At 32.8% G+C, this 21,101-nt stretch overlaps 1 protein-coding gene across 2 annotated transcripts in view; it reads left to right on the top strand.

Moving 5' to 3' along the window:
* Positions 1-2,381: 2,381 nt before the first annotated feature.
* Positions 2,382-21,101, top strand: part of LOC128265647 (uncharacterized) — an 81,786-nt gene continuing 63,066 nt past the window's right edge. For both annotated transcript variants that reach the window (XM_053001822.1, XM_053001824.1), the window contains exon 1: positions 2,382-3,054. The gene's annotated coding sequence lies outside the window, so the exon portion shown is untranslated. The remainder of the gene's footprint in view (positions 3,055-21,101) is intronic.

The following is a 21,101-nucleotide window of genomic DNA, read 5'->3' as shown; positions in this document are numbered from 1 at the left end:
ACCCTCTAGTTGTCCCAGAGGACCTTTACCATCCCACAATGGAATTGACAATTTCCCTGCCCTGCCCTATTCCCATTTAGTTTGTTAAACTAAAACGAAATGCTTCTGTAAATGTTAATTTTTATATGCTATACTACTTGATTTCCCAATACAACTGGCCAAACTTATACAATTGCGTGGATATGGAAAGTGCCACTGAATAATTCTATAGCGTTTCAAACAAGTTTTTAGTGAATGCGTTCCTGACAGTCTTCCTCCAAGACATAACAGACCTACGTGGTTTACACAAGAGACTTAAAAACCTAAAAACAAACACTTACAAAAAGTACAAAAAGACGGGCAGCCATCTAATTTTTCGAAATATTATACTGTTCGATCGGATTTTAGTGTTCTTAACTGTCAATGGTATTCTATGTATTGGAACCGGCGTAAAACCGAATTTTCAAATAATCTGAAGCAATTTTATAACTTTGTGAATGTCAAGCGAAAAAACTCAGCCTTGCCTTCATTAGTGCGATTAAACTCAACTGAGGCGTCTACTAAAAATGAAATTGCTGATTTATTTGCCAAGTTCATCCAAACTACTTGTAGTGCGGAGTCTTGTCTAAATTCAGTTTACTCTTACAAATTGAACAGGTCAAAATTTATTTCTCTTCTAAGGGATTTGGAGACCACAACACCAGCATACTCTTCAGGGCCGGATGGGCTCCTGGGTGCATGCTTATGTTTTGTGACTCAACTATTTGTAAACCGATTCTTGAACTGTTTCAATTGTCTACCTCAACATCAGTTTTTCCAACTATCTGGAAAGATTATTTTATTATTCCACTCCATAAAACAGGAAAAAAGTCTGAGGCTCAAAACTATAGAGGTATTTCTAAATTGTCTACAATACCTAAAGCATTTGATCGCATTTATATTTCTCATTTTGCAACATTTTTGTTCCTCACCAATATCACCATATCAACATGGTTTACTACCACGAACCTACTGGAACTGACATCTATTATAGTTAAAAGATTTAATAATAAAACTCAGACTGAGGGTTATTTCTAAAAACGCAGTCTAAACTATGATTAACGTTACGTCTGGAGTGCCTCAGGGTAGTCATTTGGGCCCATTGCTATTAACTTTATTCATCAATGATCTTCCATCTGTCATAACACATTCTCGAGTATTAATGTATGCTGATGATGGTTAACTTTGTTTGTCCTATAATAATTTCGGGTTTCGGTTTACAGTCGGATATTGATTGTTTTCGAGATGGTATCAATCTAACCTCTTAAATCGGAATTGCCTCAAATGACTTTTTATAGGAGTACGCCTTCATTTATAATCTATTTTCTTCATAATATTCGGTCAACAATTTAGGAGTTTTTCTTGACCCAAAATTAAAATTCGACTGCCACTTAACGTCTACTGTTAACAAAACTATGATTGTTCTTGGATTTATTAAGCTAATGTCAAAAGAATTTGACGATTCTTATACAACTTATTTACTTCCCCTTTTAATGTGCCTTTAGACCAACCCGCAACTAACATTCTCTTAACTGCATGAACCCTTTTGTGTTCTTTGTTATATTTATAATTATAAGTTTGTATTTCAACCTTTATCCCAGTCTTAAAAACTACAATTTTGACATATTTGCACCGTACTTAATTTTAGCTTTTTTATAAATGTCTATATTAGGGCATTTGTGTTTTTCTCGCGACCTTGATAATTGCCCACAATGTTAAAAGGGCCCGCGCGTAACAAGCTCGTGATTGGTTTCGTTGGGCCACTTGTTTGCCCTGTTTAAAGAGCATTAACGTTCAAAAATATAAAAAAAATATATACTTTCCATGTATCTATCAAAATAATTACCATCATAAAACCTATGTTGGGATAAGCGGAAGCTGTTACATTTTATCATGCGTGTATTTTATTGTAATGATCAAAAAATGTTTCTATACAATTTATATTTAAAAAAACCAGTAGGTAAAAAAAATTTTTAACGGACGTTATTTGTATGATCATAATAGTTATAGTAATTATAATAAAAAGTAAACCAATTTTCTACAATAGTTCTAAATTAAATGCGTCTACGATTGAAGATAAGGGTTAACTTTATTTTTCAAAACCGTTCCCAATGGAAACAGTTTTGATTAAGCTTTTGTGCAGAGAGCTTTAGCAGTAAAGTTTATTTTCATGTGTAGATACAGCTGAACTGTTCTGTCGTCCAAATTCGAATCCGTTAGAACAGTAACACACTAGTATTTCATTAAGCTGCATTGAAAGCCGTGCGATTCTCTTAAAAGCTTCAATTTCATATTCATTTTGAGTCCGCCAAGCAAAGTATCTCGGCAAGGAGAAATCCGACATACGTATTTTCACCGTTCGGCAGCTTGGAGCGTTCGCAGAGCATTTCTTTGTAAGGCGCACACGTTTCCAGTAAGTGGATATTAGCCGATTTATAAGTCGGTACGCGAGTGAAGCAAATAAAATCTCTAGCCAACGTATTTATTGAGCTGTGCAAGTCGCGGATAATTTAAAGAATTAATTCTACTTCGTTAAATAATAACCATCAGTAAGCAAAAAAAACTGACCAGTGCAAATCATAAAGTATAAAAAAGAACAACAAATCTACCAAAAAAGGTATTAACAAATTAAAGACTTCATAAAATGTGACCACAAATATAAAAACCTGTAACTAAGTATCGGTTAAAAATTACTACAAATCCAAATGGATACTGCTTAAACAACTCCATATTACCAGACATAAAATTTTGTCAGTTTAAGAAAAATGTAAGACTTTCTTGAATTATTCTTAGGCAAGAAAGGAATATAAATTAATAACACTAATCGGCATTGCTTCGTTCAAGGTAGTGTGCAAAAACCCCTTAAGTGATTTAAAATCCTCGTTCAGTATAAAACATACAATGCAATGTTAATATCAAAATAAATTATTATGAGAGTAATATATTCTTTATTCTGAACAAAAAAGTTGTTCAATAATTTTCAACGGATAAACAAGACTTGCAGAGACCACTCGGATTATAAACTAATTTTGAAAGGTATGCTTATTTTTTAATAAAGCAGAATAGAGTGGAGTAAGTCCGGCGCTGTGGCTATTATTCTACCGTCATCTATATAGCCATTAAAATTCAATTTTTATAACAGAACAGATTACTCGTAAATACCGAATTTACTAGTAGAGTATAGAATACAATAGTATTTAAATCCTATAAAATCTCTATATTCAGGGGTTTCTCAGAAATGACATAACGTCAACCAAAATAACAATAAAAGAGTTTTTTTTGTAAAACTCAATTGATCATTCACTTGAAAGTATCAATCAGCGAACACTCCATGAGTGCCCCTAGTCAGTATCGGGTTTTTGAAGTTAGTGCCAGCAGTGACACCTCTTTTATATCGAACAAAATATTCTTCACAAAGCAATCGGGGCTTAGGTGGCGACATTTTTCGAGCTGCTTTGCCAACAGTAGAGACTAATATCGTACACCACCCCCGCTAACAGTTCTTTCACTCTGTTTCTTTATATCAACAATCACCAAACCCTATTTAATGAGTATGATAGTGTTTTGCCGGCAGAGCAGCGGAAGATTTGACCGAAACACACATATACAGTCCAATAACTAATCTTTACCATGCATCAGAAAGACATGACAGACTTTTGCGCATGGCAGCGATTTCCCAAATCTCTAGCTTTTTGAAAAGGATGGTAACAATCTCTTATTATTCTCGAGTACTTATAGCTTTCGAGATTACCCAACCTTTTATATTTCTTACAAAAACACCTATTGGCGAGGTAAGAATAAAGTGACGATCGGACCTTAAACTCCAAAAGTTCTAATATCAAATTTGCTGACGAATTTTTTTTATTTTACCAAAAAACAAGAAAGGATCAAGCTTCGGCAAGCCGAAGTTCATATACCCTTGCAGCTATTGCAAGAATTAAATATTTTTTAAAACATTAAAATTATGATTTACTTGCGTATATGTCTAAATTAAAGCTATGATGATTTGCAGCTCAATTATGAGATAGTTATTTTATATATTTTTATTATTTCTATGGGAGCTATATGATATAGTCGTCCGATTTTGATGAAAAATTAAAACGTAATTCTGAAATATTTAATAATTACTATATGTCGAAGAACTAAAAAAAAAATTAAAAAGCAGCAAAGCTCTAATTTTTTTATTTATTTTTTCGATTGTTCCTATGGGAGCTATATGCTATAGTCGTCCGATCCGGCTCGTGCCGACTTATATACTACCTGCAATAGAAAGACAGCTTTTGGGAAAGTTTCATGCAGATAGCTTTAAAACTGAGAGACTAGTTTGCGTAGAAACGGACGGACAGACGGACATGGCTAGATCGACTCGCCTAGTGATGCTGATCAAGAATATATATACTTTATAGGGTCGGAGATGTCTCATTCACTGCGTTGCAAACTTCTGACTGAGATTATAATACCCTCTGCAAGGGTATAAAAAACGTAATTTTTTTAATTAGTTCGGTAATCGGTACGATGATTTGGAATTGTTAGTTCACAAGGCTGTACTCTTGTGCAGCTTTAAACTTCAAAACCATGACTTGGCTATTGAACAAACCATAGCACACGGTTCTGACAATTCATGAAAATTTTACAGTTTCCTTAAAAATGACCGTAACAGGTGTCAAGCAGTATTAAGTTGCTGAGAAAGTGTATTAATCATTTAAGCAGTGACAATAGTAAAATACTTATAATTTCTGAGTATACAGAAATACTCAGTTATAAAGCTATCTGCTTGAAACTTCACCAAAACTTATCTTTCTTTTGCAGGTAGTAAATAAGTCGGATCGGACGACAACAAATGAAAAAAATTTATAATTTTATTGTTTTTAAATTTGTTGTTTAGGTTTTTAAGATATCGTAATGGTTTAATAATTCAGAGTTGCGGTTTTAATTTGATTGATATTGGAGAACTATCACTATGGAAGGCACATGTACCTAGAGCGTGTGCATAGGAGACAACTATATACAGCAGCAGACCCGGGTTGTTAAAAGATTATTTTTTTTTTAGCACAGTTAAAGTTTTGTTGAAAATACGCGTTTGATAAACCCCAAATTGCTTGGATCCGATGCTCCGTTCAAAAGTTATTCAAAAAAATATTCCTTTTTGTATATCTCAAAGTAAACATTTTTCGGTGTTTGTCAGTTTCAAAAAAAAATAGCGAAACTTTGCACGGCCAAGCTAGTAAAACTACAGCTGACATAAAAATGTCTGTATAGGCAAATACCTTGTATTGCTATTAATATTCTAATAATCTAATATAGATTGATTTCGGTATAGACCGAAAAGTATTTTTTTAGTAACACATAATCATGAAATGAAGACCATTTGGTTTTTATTAATTTAAGACCAAAAGGTATTATTTTTAGTAAGGTGGTTTTTTGTTCTGAAGGGAAGAAAAGTCGGTATTATTAATTTAAGACCAAAAGGTTTTGTCTAACTCCTTTTTGGTCTTATTTTAATATCCAATTGGTCACATGAACTAAGAACTATTTTTTCATTAGGTTTCAATCAATAACATTCAAATACATAAAGTGCGCCTATTTAAATAAATTAAGTCTAAACTATGTACATATTTCCGTAATTCAAAAAATACCTTTAAAAAGGGTTAACTTATAAAAACATCTTTGGAATTTCATATATGTATAAAGCAGTTACATTTGATTACTTAGGGTCGTACTTTGAAGTAATTTTGCTTAGAAATTTTTGAATGAATAACCATGCGTCACTACATGCTTCTGGATGTTTTAAGTCCATTACATGAAATATTTTGAATCAAAGATCAAGACATTCAACAAATGATGGAAGTTTTATAAGCTTATAAAACGCTGATGGAAGTTTTAGAAGCTTATAAAACGCTTCTAGGTTTTCGTTATGGTATTGTAGTGATTCGACTACAACAAATGTAAATATTTGATTTGAGATTAAAAACAAAAAAATATGTATACGAAATTAAGTAAAATTAAAATTAGAGCAACAAAATTTAAATAAATAAAACTTTTCCGAATTCACATGTGTGAACATGTTTAACAAACGCCTAAAATAAGGCGCATCTTTACATACACATGCCCAAAAACGGAGGCAATTCAACTCACACATATGAACATAAAACTCGACGTTATTCTTGTGTTAATTTAAAAAAATTTGTATATATAAATAATTAATATGCAACATTTTGTTTTCGTAGTGTATAGTGTGTGAGTTTAATGAAACACGATACAGAATTTCACAAATCTATACTGGTTTTTGCACAGTACTGCCCAAAATAGTGCACCGCAGTACAAAACTTTACGTTTATGCACAGGACCGTGCAAGACAAAACAAAACTTTTTTGATTTTTGCACAGCAGTATGAAACTTAAGTGTTAATTATACACACACAGGCTGACAACACAAGGTTACGCTTGTATTATTTGTTTTTTCGTTTTCGGAACTCACATCAGAATTTACCTCTGTAATATATGTACATATGTATGTATTCCAACTCGCACCGCAGCCAGAATTAAAGAGACGCGTTCCTAATGCAGCATCAATCGCGCGGTAATATTTTTGTCTTAACTTCCTCATTTATAACCGTTCACTCATAGGCAAATATAAAAACCGCGAAGGCGCAAGAACCAGTGTTGAGAAAAATGTTAGCTGAACTTATTCACTGTTCTTTACTTTTCACTTAGTCGAACTGCTCGATTCGATTCTCAAAAATGGACTGCCCTTCCTCGAGTTCAAACCTCGGCTAAAGAGATTTATCTCAAAAAACTGATTAGAGAATGACTCAAGAAAGTCGGAAAATAGGATGATGAAATTTGTCAAATAAATTTGAAATTTAATTTCGGCTGGATATTGGTGTTTACGTTAGCGGACTTTAGGAATAGCTGGGTGGGAATCATTTGAAAGCGTAGTTGAAACAAATAGCTGACCACGGATTTATTATTTTGAAAACTTGCTCTTGGCTCAAAGTTGTTTTTAAATTGGGTAAGTGCCCCTAAATAATGTGTCATATAACTCCCCCCGTTCTAAATTGAATCGTCACGATTCATTGAAACTGATGGGTATATTGATGGGTATAGAATTGATTGGTCAATTCGACAACGATATTTTCTGCTATGGTATTTTCATTGTCGGGAGTATTATTTTTGTCGATGTCGGAAATAATAATTTCCGGATTGAAATTCTTTATGGAAATGAATATTAAAAATTTTCTGTATTTGATTATAACCATAATGATTAAATATATAATGTATACATGTATGATGAATATTAACTTACTGGTATTTGAGTTAGTTTGATTTGATAAAAGGGTTTAGTATGTTAATATTATCGAATGAGAGTTCCGAATCATTTGACACAATATATTCGGATACTAAAAAATCAGTTTATTTTTGAGCGGTTATGTACTCCAATATCTTATTGTCTACATTACCTCACCTCCTGGGCTTTTTGTGCACTAGTTATTAAATATTTCTGTCTTAAAGTTAGACATTACATAAAACTTTTTTCTAGATTTTGCGATATTATTAATTAATAATTTTAGATCATTATGAGAAATAGATCTTGAATTGAAAACGTCACGTCGATCGTTAATAATAGGGTTCTTAATGTATATTTTATCAAGATCTTGATGCAAAGCATTTCTAAATTCTGATATATCAAACAGATAAGTTATAATAACAGGTTTATGTTCGTGTTTATAAACTTATTGCATGTCTTTATTGTTTAGAATTTTAGTTAGCGGAGACGATTTTTTCTATGTGGAATATAAAATCCATTTTGTATAAAAATGGCTGAAAACAAGAGCGCATGCTGCAAATTCTGCTCGCAGTACCACAACGCATTACTGCCTGGATCTCTAGGCAAGAAATAACTCCCTCAAATAAGGGGATCCTTGCCCTTTTTAGAAACTGTGGTGGTCGCCATTGCAACCGTCAAAAAACACCATCAGCTTCTCTGCCTTGTCGTCTAAGTTGGCAAATGCCTCGGTCGCATTATGAATGTCCTGCTGAGCTTTAAAGAGTTGAGTTAGCTCATATTTATTATTTTTAATTAATTTCTTTTGGATTTTCCAAAATTCAAAAGTAAACATACCCAGATCAGCTGTTCGTGCTTCTCACATGTCGGAGTAGCATTAGATAAATGCTAATGCGCACATGGAATCAAGCACATTTAAAAAGTCCACTAATGCGGCAATCAAATCAGTCTATTAAATTCGTCAGATAAAGTTTTTATTTCTATTTTAGAATAATATCGATTTGATCGTTATTATTTTGCATTAAATCATCGATTTTATTTCGCCCTGTTATGAAATCAAATAGTGCCTTATTCAATTATAACTATTTTTGATCTATTCGGTTTTATTTGTGAGATAAATTGTTGGATATTTCCCAATGAAAATTCTGGATGACATGATTGTTTAAAAATTCTCTTTCAACAATTTATTACTAATATCTTTATGAAAACTAATATTAGTTAACCTTATCTGGAATTTGATACAAATTATTTAATATTATCTTTATGAATCGTACAAATTAAGCTCGACTTTAACGCAGTGGGCAATTTCTGTTAAAGTATAGTGTTCTCTTTTTATTTGTCATTTGGACGTACTATGTCAAGGATCCGCAAAATATAAAGAGACACCGTGTTTTTGTGCAAAAGATTTAAATTGGGATGAAGAAAAACTTGGCTCGATATTCATCATCAAGGTTTTGGCTAATGGAAATTGTTGCAAAATTCGGGAACTTTGTTTTCCATACTTAGTTTATTAGGAATTTCTTTCACGACTAAATATTTTGAATAAGAATCTATACAAGAAATGAATATAAGATTTTGGTCATAAAATATGTCGATATGCTAATTTTCACCTTCTCTTTCTGTAATAGGTACTTGGTGTCTGTTATATTTCTTTTGATTGCAGATAGTGCAATTTGGACAAACTCCCTAAGTTTTTGGTTTAAATTAAACCAATAATATAGTCGGGTTATTTGTTTATAGTTTTCATCAAGCCCTATGTGCCTTACAATGCGTTTCTGTGGTTATAAAAGATCCGTCTTCAACGTTTTCGACATCCTGGACAAATGTTTTTGTATATATAATGAATGAATCCATCAATGGATGATGCGAACAATGTTATGTCATACCCGTACTATTAAAGTTCGTTTACTATTAACCGTACCATAAAAATCATTATGGACAATTTTCCCTGACTCAATACTCAATTCTTGCTCAATCATATGGATGGGACATTTGTCACTGAAGACAAGGTCAAGTCTGTCCATTATGGCATCGAAATTTAAAACCGTTCCATTATGGGTAAAGGCATCATTTGGCATTCCCGTTATTTTATTTCTGAATAATTATAAGGCAGAACAAAACCTTTTACTGCCTCTGGCATATTGCGCCATAGTTATTATAGCTGATTCTCTCTAACTGGCATATTTTTCTTCCTCACCTTTATATTCTCTGAACGATTTGATGATCTCATAAGATGTGTCGCATTTTTTATTAGGATTGATAATTTATAACTAAAAATCTTTAATCGTTTTAATTTGGGAGATAACTGCGTTATTAATCTGGTCTCGTCTCTTAATGGATTCAATTTGAAATTTATAATTTGTTCTATTAAATCTTTTCCATTATTTACTACTGCATGAGTGTTTGTTGGGTAAAGAGACGCACTCATTGAGTGAGGTCTTTTAGTATTTGTTCCAGCCTGGCTGGATGATGATTCTGAAGGATTAATTTTGGGAATTTTTTTAAAATCAGAAATTCATTCTTCCACTTTGTTTTATTAATTCTCTGTAAATAAAAAAAAGTATTATCGCTCGCGAATCGTATTCTTTATTGGTCTTGATTGATGATCCTGCTCGGGGTCGTCCATCTTGATTAATGGTCCTGTCTCGAGTCGTCCTTCTCTTTTGATTTCCAATTTTTTTTTTTAAGGGTCTTCCTTCTTATTAAATGTTTTTATTTGGCGAGGGATTGCCTTCAGCCAGGTGTTTTGATTTAAATAGTTGTTTTTGATAAGGTTATTAAATTATGATGATTTATTAATTTTTTTGAAATTTTTGTTACGGTTACTATTTTGTAATTTAGAGAGTTAAGGGGATTATTACATTAAATATTTTTCACCTTATTTTTTTTTTTTGGTCAACACAAACTTCATTAATTTCGTCGGTTTCTTCGGGTTTAAAGTTTATTTTCCTGCTTATTTATGATCAACACAAACTTTTTCGATTTCGTATCCTGTTGTATCAGAATTGTGGGCGCACTAATTCTTTTTTCACTTTAAGACTTTTGCATTTTTATTTTCAAGCCTGGTTTTAGATTTATTAGTCGCGCGGCCCCCGTTGGACGCCAATAAACTTTCTCCTTAGTAAATTTATTAAAAAAGTTTAATTTTATTTCACTTATTCGAACTTATTACTTATTGACTGCTCTTTACTTTACAAAAACGGACAGCCCTTCCTTGAGTTCAAACCTCGGCTTGAGAGATTTATCTCAAAGATCTGATTAAGAGAATGACTCAAGAGAGTCAGAAAACAGGATGATGAAATTTGTCAATTAAATTTGAAAATTTATTTCGGCCGGAAATTGGTCTTTATGTTAGCGTACTTTAGTGATAGCTTTTGGGCTCTGATGTTTACAATATCGGCTTGGATATTTACAGTATCCGTTTGATCAGAACATTTAAGAGGTTTATTAATTTTCAAATGCTTATTTATTTTTCGTCGCAAAATTTGATATCAAATATTAAATGTTGAATGTGCGATCGTCACTACTTTTTACCTAGTTAAGAGGTGTTTTTGTTTGATAACAGAAGTTTTTGTTTGAAATATAGTCAAATTTTACAACAAAAAACTTTTACCTATACAAACAAACAACGTTTGGCAAGATTTAAAAGCTTAACTAACAAGAAAGGAAGCAAACTTTGGAATGTCCAAGTGTCCGTCTGACTGAAATTAAAATACCATATGTAAAGATATAATAATTAACGAGAAGTTATCTGGCCCGATAGAACATTAAAATTTGAATAACTTCGTTGTTTATACGATATTTGCTTACAACTTCCTATTTTTTTGCAAAGTATCTGATTTCAAACAAGAAAGGAAGCAAACTTCGCCAAGTTGAAGTTTATATACCTTTTAAGCTATTGCAAAAATGAAATATTCTTGAACACATTTAAAATTTGATTTATTTGCGCCCCGATCGTACGTTTATATTATATAGCTATCTGATATTACTTGCAAGGAATTTTCGCGCAGTCTAAAAGCTATTGACATGCATCTTTTCAAATCGAATTTTTTATGCATACCTTGATCAGACATCAATATCCTATAGCACCCATAGAAACAATATGGTGAAATCGTTTAAAATTGTATACTTTTCAGGATATTTCGCGCATATATAAGCTATTGACATGAATCTTTTTCAAATCATATTTGTAAAAATATCCCTTATATATCCCTTTATACCCTTTCAGTGTATTATAATTTTAGTAAGAAACTTGTCACGCAGTAATTTAATTTAATTAAATTTATTTTCGTTTTATCACAGTGCTACAGGCCAGGTCAAGCCAACTTGTTATGACTTTTTAGAACAACGTTTAACATAAATGATTTTGTCTCACATGCTAACATTATAAAATCTTAAACATAAAAACACAAGAAAACGGACATTTGCAATCTAACAGTCAAAAATTAAAAATGGATAATATTTAAAAACGAAAAAGTACAAAGAATTGTGGATTGACAGAAATTATCAAATTAAAATTTAAAGTTAAAGATGAAGTTAAAGTTAGAGTGTGCTTCGATGGTAAGATAAAAATTTAGTTTTGACTTGTGTTTAATTTTTAATGTTTTTTAAATTGTTCGGCAGTTCATTCCAGTAGCGAACAATTTGGATAAAGAAATGTTTCTCTGCCGATCCTAATTGTAGTCGGTTGCAGATAATATTATTTGCTCTAGCGGATGCTGACATTAGGTACTGTGGCTCCTTCCTGGATTTTAGTTTGTGTAAAAATAAGAGGGTTCTTAGCTTAATCCAGGACTCAAAACGGAGCTCAATGAAAACGAGGAAGGAGCCGCCGCATCCGTTAATAGATTTCCGCTATCGCGGCATGTTGGAAGAATTTTTCTTTCCCCAAAAGGAAGAGGAAGATATATATGACTTATGGTTCCAGCAGGACGGCGCTACGTCCCACACAGCCAACGTCACAATCGATCATTTGCGCGGTACGTTCGAAAATGACATAATCAGCTGATCCTCAATTGAAATTAATCGTACTGAGAATGGAAAGGTTTTTCGCTTGACATTTACAAAGTGATATAATTGATTCGGATCATTAGAATATTTGGCTTTACACCGATTCAAACACATATACACATTGACGGTTAAGAACATTAAAATCCGATCGATGGCTTGCCCGTTTGATCTTTTTGTTAGTGTTTGTTTTTAGGGTTTTAATATTTTTGAAGCTCTTGTTTTATACCACGGAGGTCTGTTATGTTATGTCTAAAACGCTATAAAATATTTCAGTGGCACTTTTCATATCCATGCATTTGTATAAGTTTGCTTGGACACTAACAAATTATATTTCATTGGGATACTAAAGCTGAATTATATGCGTTGCAAGACTGAAGTTAACAGAAATAAGTACCCCAATTCCCCTTTGAGAAACGCGATCGGTTCTATAAGTGTAAATTTTGTTTGGAAAACTTCGGAACTAAAAATCTTCGGTTTCAGCCAAGTATCTGTGAAGACTAAAATATGTTCATTTAAGACAGAGGAATCAGCTTAAATTTAAAGTAATTTCCTATAATCTTTTGATAGGCTAAAAATATAGAAATATTCAGCTTTTTGGAACAGACTCTAAAATCGGAGGCCGATTAATTTTTCTTTGCCAGCTAGGAACAAGTTCTTTAATTATTAATTGAACAACAGGATAAAAACTTGTGTTATTTAAAACATTGAAAGAATCTGGAGGAGCAGATATTTTAATTTTAAATTGTTTAAACCGGTTTACCATTGAATTGTGAAGTACATAGCTTGTTAGATTGTTACTGTTTGTCAAGCTCTAACATTTAATATATTTCTAGTAAAAGAAAAAACGAGATGTAGACGCCCGAAATCGGTTAAGCAGAACTGGAGATAAAAAATAGAACTGCCTTTTTTAATCACCTGAAAATTAAGGTTCTATCTCTGGACATAAATTTTTAAACCATTTTTATCGATAAAAATAATGTTTATAAAAATGTACTTATTTAATTATTTTTGCTTTAACTTAGGGGAGCGTACCAGGACATGAAAATCATTTGGCTTAGGAGGAAAAACGGTGAAATATAATATACAAAACCAATTTAGAAAATTTGATCTCTTTGGGCAGATTGGGCAAAATGTTTTGTTGTTTTAACATAAAATGAATTTTAATTTATTTTGTCAGTTTCTCATTCGGGGCGCAGCTTTGGACAAGTTTAGTTTTATTGTGCAGCTCTGTGCAGATACGAAACTTATTAAAGAAATTAAAAATTTAGAATAATAATCATCACACAGATTCATTATTAAAGAAATTAAAAAATAAAATAACAACCACCCCAACATATATATAACAAATATTTCGCAATCTATCGTCGGAAATGAACACCTTCTAGAATGACACTCTTCACGTTTAATTTTCAAGTAAAAATTAGAGCAAGTATTCTTTCACAAGTGATATATGGTCGTTCTAAATGCGATGCATTGGAAGCGGTCGGCTGTTCCTTCCAAAAGTACTTTACGAATTTCCATTAGAATATGCTTAGAACCTGAGAAACCGTGCTGATTTTTGAATGTGTGTTGTAATTATTGACCACAAATTGTAGAACTGTTGAAATGATTGACCAAAAATTCTAAACAAATGAATACAAATTCTATTTTTTTCGATTTTGTAGCAGAATATTAAATTTTTTTCGGGTAAGTTTGTTCCGCATTTTGTTCACCCATATAGCCGCCATATTCGAAATCAGCTGAGAATAGCCCGATCTTAAAAAATAATATTGCAATCAAAAGGTATCACTTTTATAAAAGTTTGTGCATACTAAGAGCTTTAGAAAGTCATTTGGTTTTGGATAAATGGGTCCGGCGAAGAAAAAAGTCTTACTTCTGGCATTAAATACGCTAACACAACGATACCACAACCCGATACTCAGTTAAAATAATAAATAAGACAAATACAGCTTTTTTAAATAAGAACTTTTCCGTTTTTGGCGTGTATGTGCGTATCAAGGCGATGTTTTAGGTCCTGAAACCAATTGAACTGTATTAAGCAGCTCGAGCTGAAAATTTTTTGTTTCACCAATTTTTGGAAAATCCGTTGGTTTAGCGGAATAACGGCTAAAAAATAGATTTCACACGCCCACAAAATTTCTAAAGCTTCGGTTGCGTGGTATTTTTAAGGGCTGTTTATATTTTCTTCCAGTAAAATAATTACGGAAATTTAGCCAAAATTAGGTTTTTGTGTTCAAATTTTAGCGATTTTATAGAAAACGCCAGTATAGATTTCTTTTTATTTTCGAGGACAGAACTGTGTTCTTAGATTTTTTTAATATACAAGTCATTTGGGAACAACTCCTGGTATAGGTGCTGACGTTATTTAAAAAAAATGGGTTCCCGTCCTATACAAATTAAAAATAAGAAAAGAAACAAACAAAAATCTATATTTATTCGTATATGCTTAAAAACATTGAAACTATAATATTTTCAGCTCAATTTTTCGATCGATTTTGTTTTGAACCCCGATTGTTCCCGTTGGAGCTATATGATATATTAGTTCGATTTTAATCAAAGGACTAACAAAATAATTGAAAAACAGCAAAGTTATAATTGGTTTTTCTTTTTTTTTCCGGTTGTTCCATTGGGTGCTATTTTTATTATTAAGTCGATCGTTCCTTAGGCAGCTATATAATATCGTTTTTCGATTTGAATAAATTTAAAAACAAAATGGTAAGGTATCAAATTATTACAATGTCAAAAAGAATTTAAAAAAAATAAAAAATTGTCCCTTAACCTAATAATTGTGCAAAGCGTGTTGCGTTGGGACCTTTTCATCGTCTTTGGAACCTTGGTCCCGAACACTACTTGTGAAAAGTTTGAAACACTGGTGCCAAGCAGCTGATTCAGGCACACAATTTAAAATACAAAATGTAAGTAAGAAAGACGAATTATTTCTCTATTAAAAATTAATTTGATTAGGAGGAAACATAATGCAAAATGCAAAATGAATGCAAAAGTCCAAAAAGGTCTTGAGTGGATCAACCCAAATCCTTAAAGGAGGTTTGCGCTACACAATATAACATGATGGAGCGCGTGGTGTCGTCTTTGGAGGAGTTAAACTAGACAATGCGCACCCAATCCGAATTGATAGTCCAGCATTATGCAGAGATGCAGAAGATCCAAGAGAAAAAGTTGGAAGTCCTTTCCAAGATGCTGAATAATAATAATTAGATTATAAACCGTAGAATGTAAAATAGATAGTAAGATATAAGTTCTTTCCGCAATAAAGCAAAGCACTCAAAACCAGTAATTCAGAAGCATTTTTAATATCCTCCTGAGGACTCGGTCCCTCCTCTGCTTGGCTGCCCTCATCGATCGCCTCATCAATCTCAGGTATTGACGCATTACGTCGATAGCAGAAGTTTTGTAACAGGATCATAATGATGAGTGCCATGAAGGCATCTAAATCTAATTTTTATTAGACCAATAGTCCTTTCTACAATGTTCCAAGCTGCTGCATGTTTCACGTTGTACACATGCTTCATACTTTCATTTTGTTGAGAAAAATTCACTAGTCCTGCTGTTGTTCAAAATAAAATAATCATGGCAAGATCCGGGATGTGTGGCATTTATTGTTATTAGTTATTGTTAATACCATAATAGGTTTTCCAAAGATTCCACTACTTTGTGCAGTATTTTGAAAAATGTGCTTCTTTGGCAATCTGGTCTTTGTCAATCCGGTAAGATTGCAAAAATCGACAAAGCTTTCAGTTATTAAAGTAAAATCGAATTAATATTTACTTACTGGTGATCTGGGAAATGAAAAATGTTAGCATTAAAATTAAATTTTGGTTATTGCGTTTAATGTCTACCAATGATTTTTTGACTGATTTTAGACATTAAATGTGTGCACCAATAATGCATACAGATTAGGAACAGCAGCTGGCCAAATGTTGATCAGCGATTTGTCTAGAAAACTAAGGCACATCATACAGGCCTGTTCCAGTTTTCACTCCCTAAAAATACACACGGATTCAAATTTCCCAGACCTGTTCCAATTTTCACTTCCGAAAAATTCACACGGAATCTAAATTCCCTCTGTTAATTGTCTGTTAACTTCCGTAAAAATCTCACGGAAACGTTTCGCCAAGAAATTGGCTGACGAATTCAGATCCGCAAGAACAGAAATTAATTCTTTTAAAATACTTTGAGAAAATTAAAGTGCAAATGAAATTTTTATTATATTCTTTGATGTTTTAAGAACATTGTTGCATAACAGATTATGTTATTAGAAACATATTTTGCAAATCCGCCCCCCCCCTGTACTTGTTTTCGAACGATTTGATCGAAACAAAGCATGGGTTGTCATGGTAAATAAAAAAAATATATTTTTTTGGGACTCTTTTTTAGGAAGCACTTTTCGGTTTGGTTTTCCATGGTTAGAGGTGTTAATTATCTAAGTTTAGTTTAAAAGTGTTGTTGTTATTATTACTCTTTAATTTAATCTACTTATTGTGCAAAGCGTGTTGTGTTGGGACCTTTTTCATAATATTTGCGAACTTTGGTCTCGAACACTACAAAAAAAAAAATTTGCAACACTGATGCCAAGCAGCTAATTCACACGAGTTGTTCAACACATTTGCTGGTCAGTTTCCATCACTGCCTTTAAAATAAGTACAATTTTTTATTTTTTTCTATTAATTTTTATACCCTTGCAGAGGGTATTATAATTTCAGTCAGAATTTAGCAACGCAGTGAATGTTAACGAATTCACTTCCGAGTGAAATCTGGAACAGGCATGATAGGCTTTTGTTAAGAGCAGTAGCGGCAGTCAGCTTTTTTATTTCCCCCCAAATAAAAATTGCTTTGGGAAAGTTGCTAGCAAGCAAAGGAACTTTGATTATGTTAGGGAAATCCGCCAATGTTAATTCACTTCCGAGTGAAAACAGGAACAGGCCTGATAACTTATATGTATTTATTTATTTATTTATTTGTATTGTATTTATTATAAAAATTCATCCTAACGCTACAAGTTTGGAACATATAAATTAATGCGCTAGTCACTAAGAGTTTGCAAATATTGAATTGTTACATTAAACTTAAAACTAATTTTCATAAAAACTAACTTAAGTCGCCTTCTATTTTTACTTTAATTACGTAATAGTGTTTTTAAGGTGTATGAATAATTTTATCTTATCTGATCTAAATCCGACAGCCAAATTTCTGCCGGAAAGTTTCTGTGAGATTTTTTCGGAAGCTAACATAGAATTAACAGAGGGAAATTTGAATCCGTCTGAATCTTTTGGAAGTGAAAACTGGAAGGTAGGCATTTAGCAATTCCGCCGCCCCCGTTCTAGTTTCCAAACCAATTTGAGAGGGAGTAGGAAAAAAAGTATTTTCTTGGGATTTATTTTGAATAAGCCCTTTCGTGTTCTTTTATTTGCCAGAACGTTCAAAAACAGTGTACAAAACAGTACAACAATGTTTGAAATATGTCGGGCAACACAGCTGATTTCTACAAGAGTTTTTCTGACTTAAAAGATAAGTACAATTTCTCATTTATTGCTGTCAATCATTAAATGTGAGTACCAATAATGCATATAGATTAGGAGCAGGAGCGGGCCAAATTTAGATCACCGCTTTGGCTGGAAAACTCAGTCAAAACATTGGTTTTTGCTGAGAGCAGTAGCGGCAGTCAGCTGTTTTATTTTACCCCAACAGGAATATTTACCTTGTTTTATACTCCGATGTTGTGTGTTGTTCATAGCATGCTCTACCTGCTCTACTATTAAGTCGCACAGAAATTAATTAATTTAAAACACTTTAAAGTGAAGGTGATATTTTTACCTTATTCTTCAATGGTTTCAGAATTATTGCTTTACAAATTTGGTTTATAAAAACATATTTGACCTATTACAAATTATTTTGTGATTGCATTTTAGTTTCCGAACGAAATGAAGGGGAGGCTGTAAGGGTTGTAATGGTACGAAAAAAAACAATATATTTTTGGGACTTATTTTTAGCACGCTTTTTTGTGTTCGTTTAAATATGGTAATATAGGCATTTAATCAAAGTAAAATTTAAGTGTTTTTGTTCTTATTACCTCTTAATTTAATGTTCCATTTGTTCCTTTTTCATCTCCTTTGGCAACTCTGGTTCTCAACACTACTTGTGAAAAGTTCACAAAACTGACACCAGCATTTTCTAGAACTGGCTTAATGCGGCATACAAAAATTTTTAAATTTGTATGGCCGCCAATGCATGCTCCTTCGATTTTATGCGCTAAACATTAATCCCATTAGCTAAGGGACATCAGCGGTCCAAAATTTAATTAGCCCTGAGGCAGCAAAACTTTGTCAAATCAAACGCCTTTGTCAATAGGGGACAGCTGCCAGTAAGCTGATTTTGTTTGGGAACAAAATGGACCAAAAATGGAAATGTTTAAGGGAAATCCGAAAATGGAACTCGCCTGACAGACTTCAAAAGAAAACGCGCGGCCATAAGTGGCTCATTTAAGGGAATACACTTTTAAGGAATGAACTAACTGACTAACCACTTGCAGAGGGTATGATAATTAAGGTCAGAAGTTTGCAACGCATTAAAGGAGACGTTTCCGAAAGTAGTTATGTTCTTGATTAGCATAACTAGGAGTGTCGATCTAGCCATGTCCGACTGTCTGTCCGTCTGTCCGTCCGATTCTACGCAAAACTAGTCTCGCAGTTTTAAAGCTATCTGCATGAAATGAATTGCAGGTAGTGCATATGGCGAAACGAGCCGGATCGGACGACTATAGCATATAGCTCCCATAGGAACAATCGGAATAATAAATGAAAAAAAAATTATATATTTGCTGTTTATTAATTCTTTTTTTAGTTTTTCGACTGCTAAATATTTTTTTGGAATTACTGTTTAAATTTCATTAAAATCGGACGAAATTAACGTAAAACTCCCATGAAAGCAAAAAAAATTTTAACAATTTTTTTTTAAATGTAACCTTTTTTGTTTTGTATTTTTTTTTTAAATTCTTTTTGACTTGTTAATAATTTACAAGTTTAGAATTACGCTTTTAATTTTATTAAAAACGGAAAACGACATCATATAGTTTTTCAATGTTTTTAAATATATACACAAGTAAATCATTATTTTAATGTTTTCAAGAACATTTAGTTTTTGAAATACCTGCAAGGGTAAATAAACTTCGACTGGCCGAAGTTTGCCTTATTTTTTGTTTTTTACTTAATTTCCACCTGATCTACAACTTGTTTTAAAGCCATTTGAATAAAACTACCAAAGAAACTGTTTTTACCAACTTTGACCTAGTTATTCGTAATCAGGGCCCTGAAGTATACGTATCTATTCTTAAAATTGGAAAACGATCAAAGGTCGTGTCGTTTCGAAAGTTTGGATATATATAAACAAATTAAACAATACAAAAAACCAACTTGGGTATTCCCTAAACTACTGAATTTCTGAATTGTTAAAAACGACCCAATATATGAATGTCCTGCTGAATTGTCAAACAGCTGTTTCATCAAACAGTCGTTACAGCTGCTGTTTTCTTAGCTTTTGCTTGAAATTTATTAAAAAGCTATGAACGATCTAAACTTCTATATTTGCATATATTTAGGGATAACTTTAATTTTGGGACCAGTGTTGCCCTCTCAATTTTAGCAGGAAAGAGCGACTACCCTAGCTTTTTATCAATTCAACCACAAATTTCAGCAGTCTCTGTGAATTTGTATAAAACAGCTGACGAACAGCTGACCGAATTTTAGCAATTCAGTCGCTTACGGAATACCGAAAGTAATAAAAAAATAGGAACAACAAAGTTAAAAACCAAAATGCAAGAAGTTAGACTTGCGAAAGCCTTAGTGATGCGCAGTTACGCATTTTTTTTTAATATCGATTATTATTTATTTATTTTTTTTTCGGTTGCGGTATGGTAATGGGCTTATCACACTACATTGTTGCCCCCATTCATTGCTCATTTATTTTTTAGCTATATGATTTTACGTACAGTAAGTAAGTGCGAGCAAGACAAACGTGTGACGATTCCAATGAGAATTAAATGAAAAAAATTGACAGAACCCGATACCCGATAGTAAAATACTTTCGGAATTGGGTTACAAAAATAACATTCGATAAAATACCACCGGGGCGATACATCATGAGCAAAATTTGATTTTAAAAGTAAGTAAAGCTTTTCTGTGTCTTATGTATATATGTAATATTATTAGTTCGTCTAGAAGAGGTAAATGATAGTTTTTTCTGAAGGTAGTAGGGTTGTTTGGTGCTAATTATTTCATGAAATGCCACTAGTTTCCTGAATCGGTTCCATGATTGAAGATCGGGAGCGTAGTTACCCATGTCTGGCGCGCGTGGCCCGACGTGGTGTTGATTTAATGGCACTTAGTATTTCCACGAACTTGTGAAAAAGCAAGAGAGAGCTTAGCCACGTGGGTATCGGCTCATCCGGTTTAGTGTGGCTGTTTCCCCTTTTCCTTAAGTTCTTCTTTTTTGTGAGATTAGATCGTGGTAAATCTCATTGTGCGATCGGGTAGCCTTGTTGCGTGGCTGCCATATCTGACGTTCGGAGAATCGGGCTATCTAGCTATTTGTTGGCTTACTAGCCAAATCAGTTTTAAGAGTTATTGATTTTAGCAAGCTATGTAAAAAAAAGTACGCGGTTATTTTTCTGGAGCCGTTGGGCAAAACTTTTTTTGATTAGAACAAAACCAAAGAGGTTTATTATTTATTTACTTTCACATTAGTAAACAAGAAAGGAATCAAACTTTGGCAAGCCG

Source organism: Drosophila gunungcola, unplaced genomic scaffold (assembly GCF_025200985.1).
Source record: "Drosophila gunungcola strain Sukarami unplaced genomic scaffold, Dgunungcola_SK_2 000144F, whole genome shotgun sequence".
In the NCBI taxonomy this organism is placed as follows: Eukaryota; Metazoa; Arthropoda; class Insecta; order Diptera; family Drosophilidae; genus Drosophila; species Drosophila gunungcola.
Note: the sequence above shows the minus strand (reverse complement) of the source record. Positions and strands in the feature narration are given on the sequence as shown.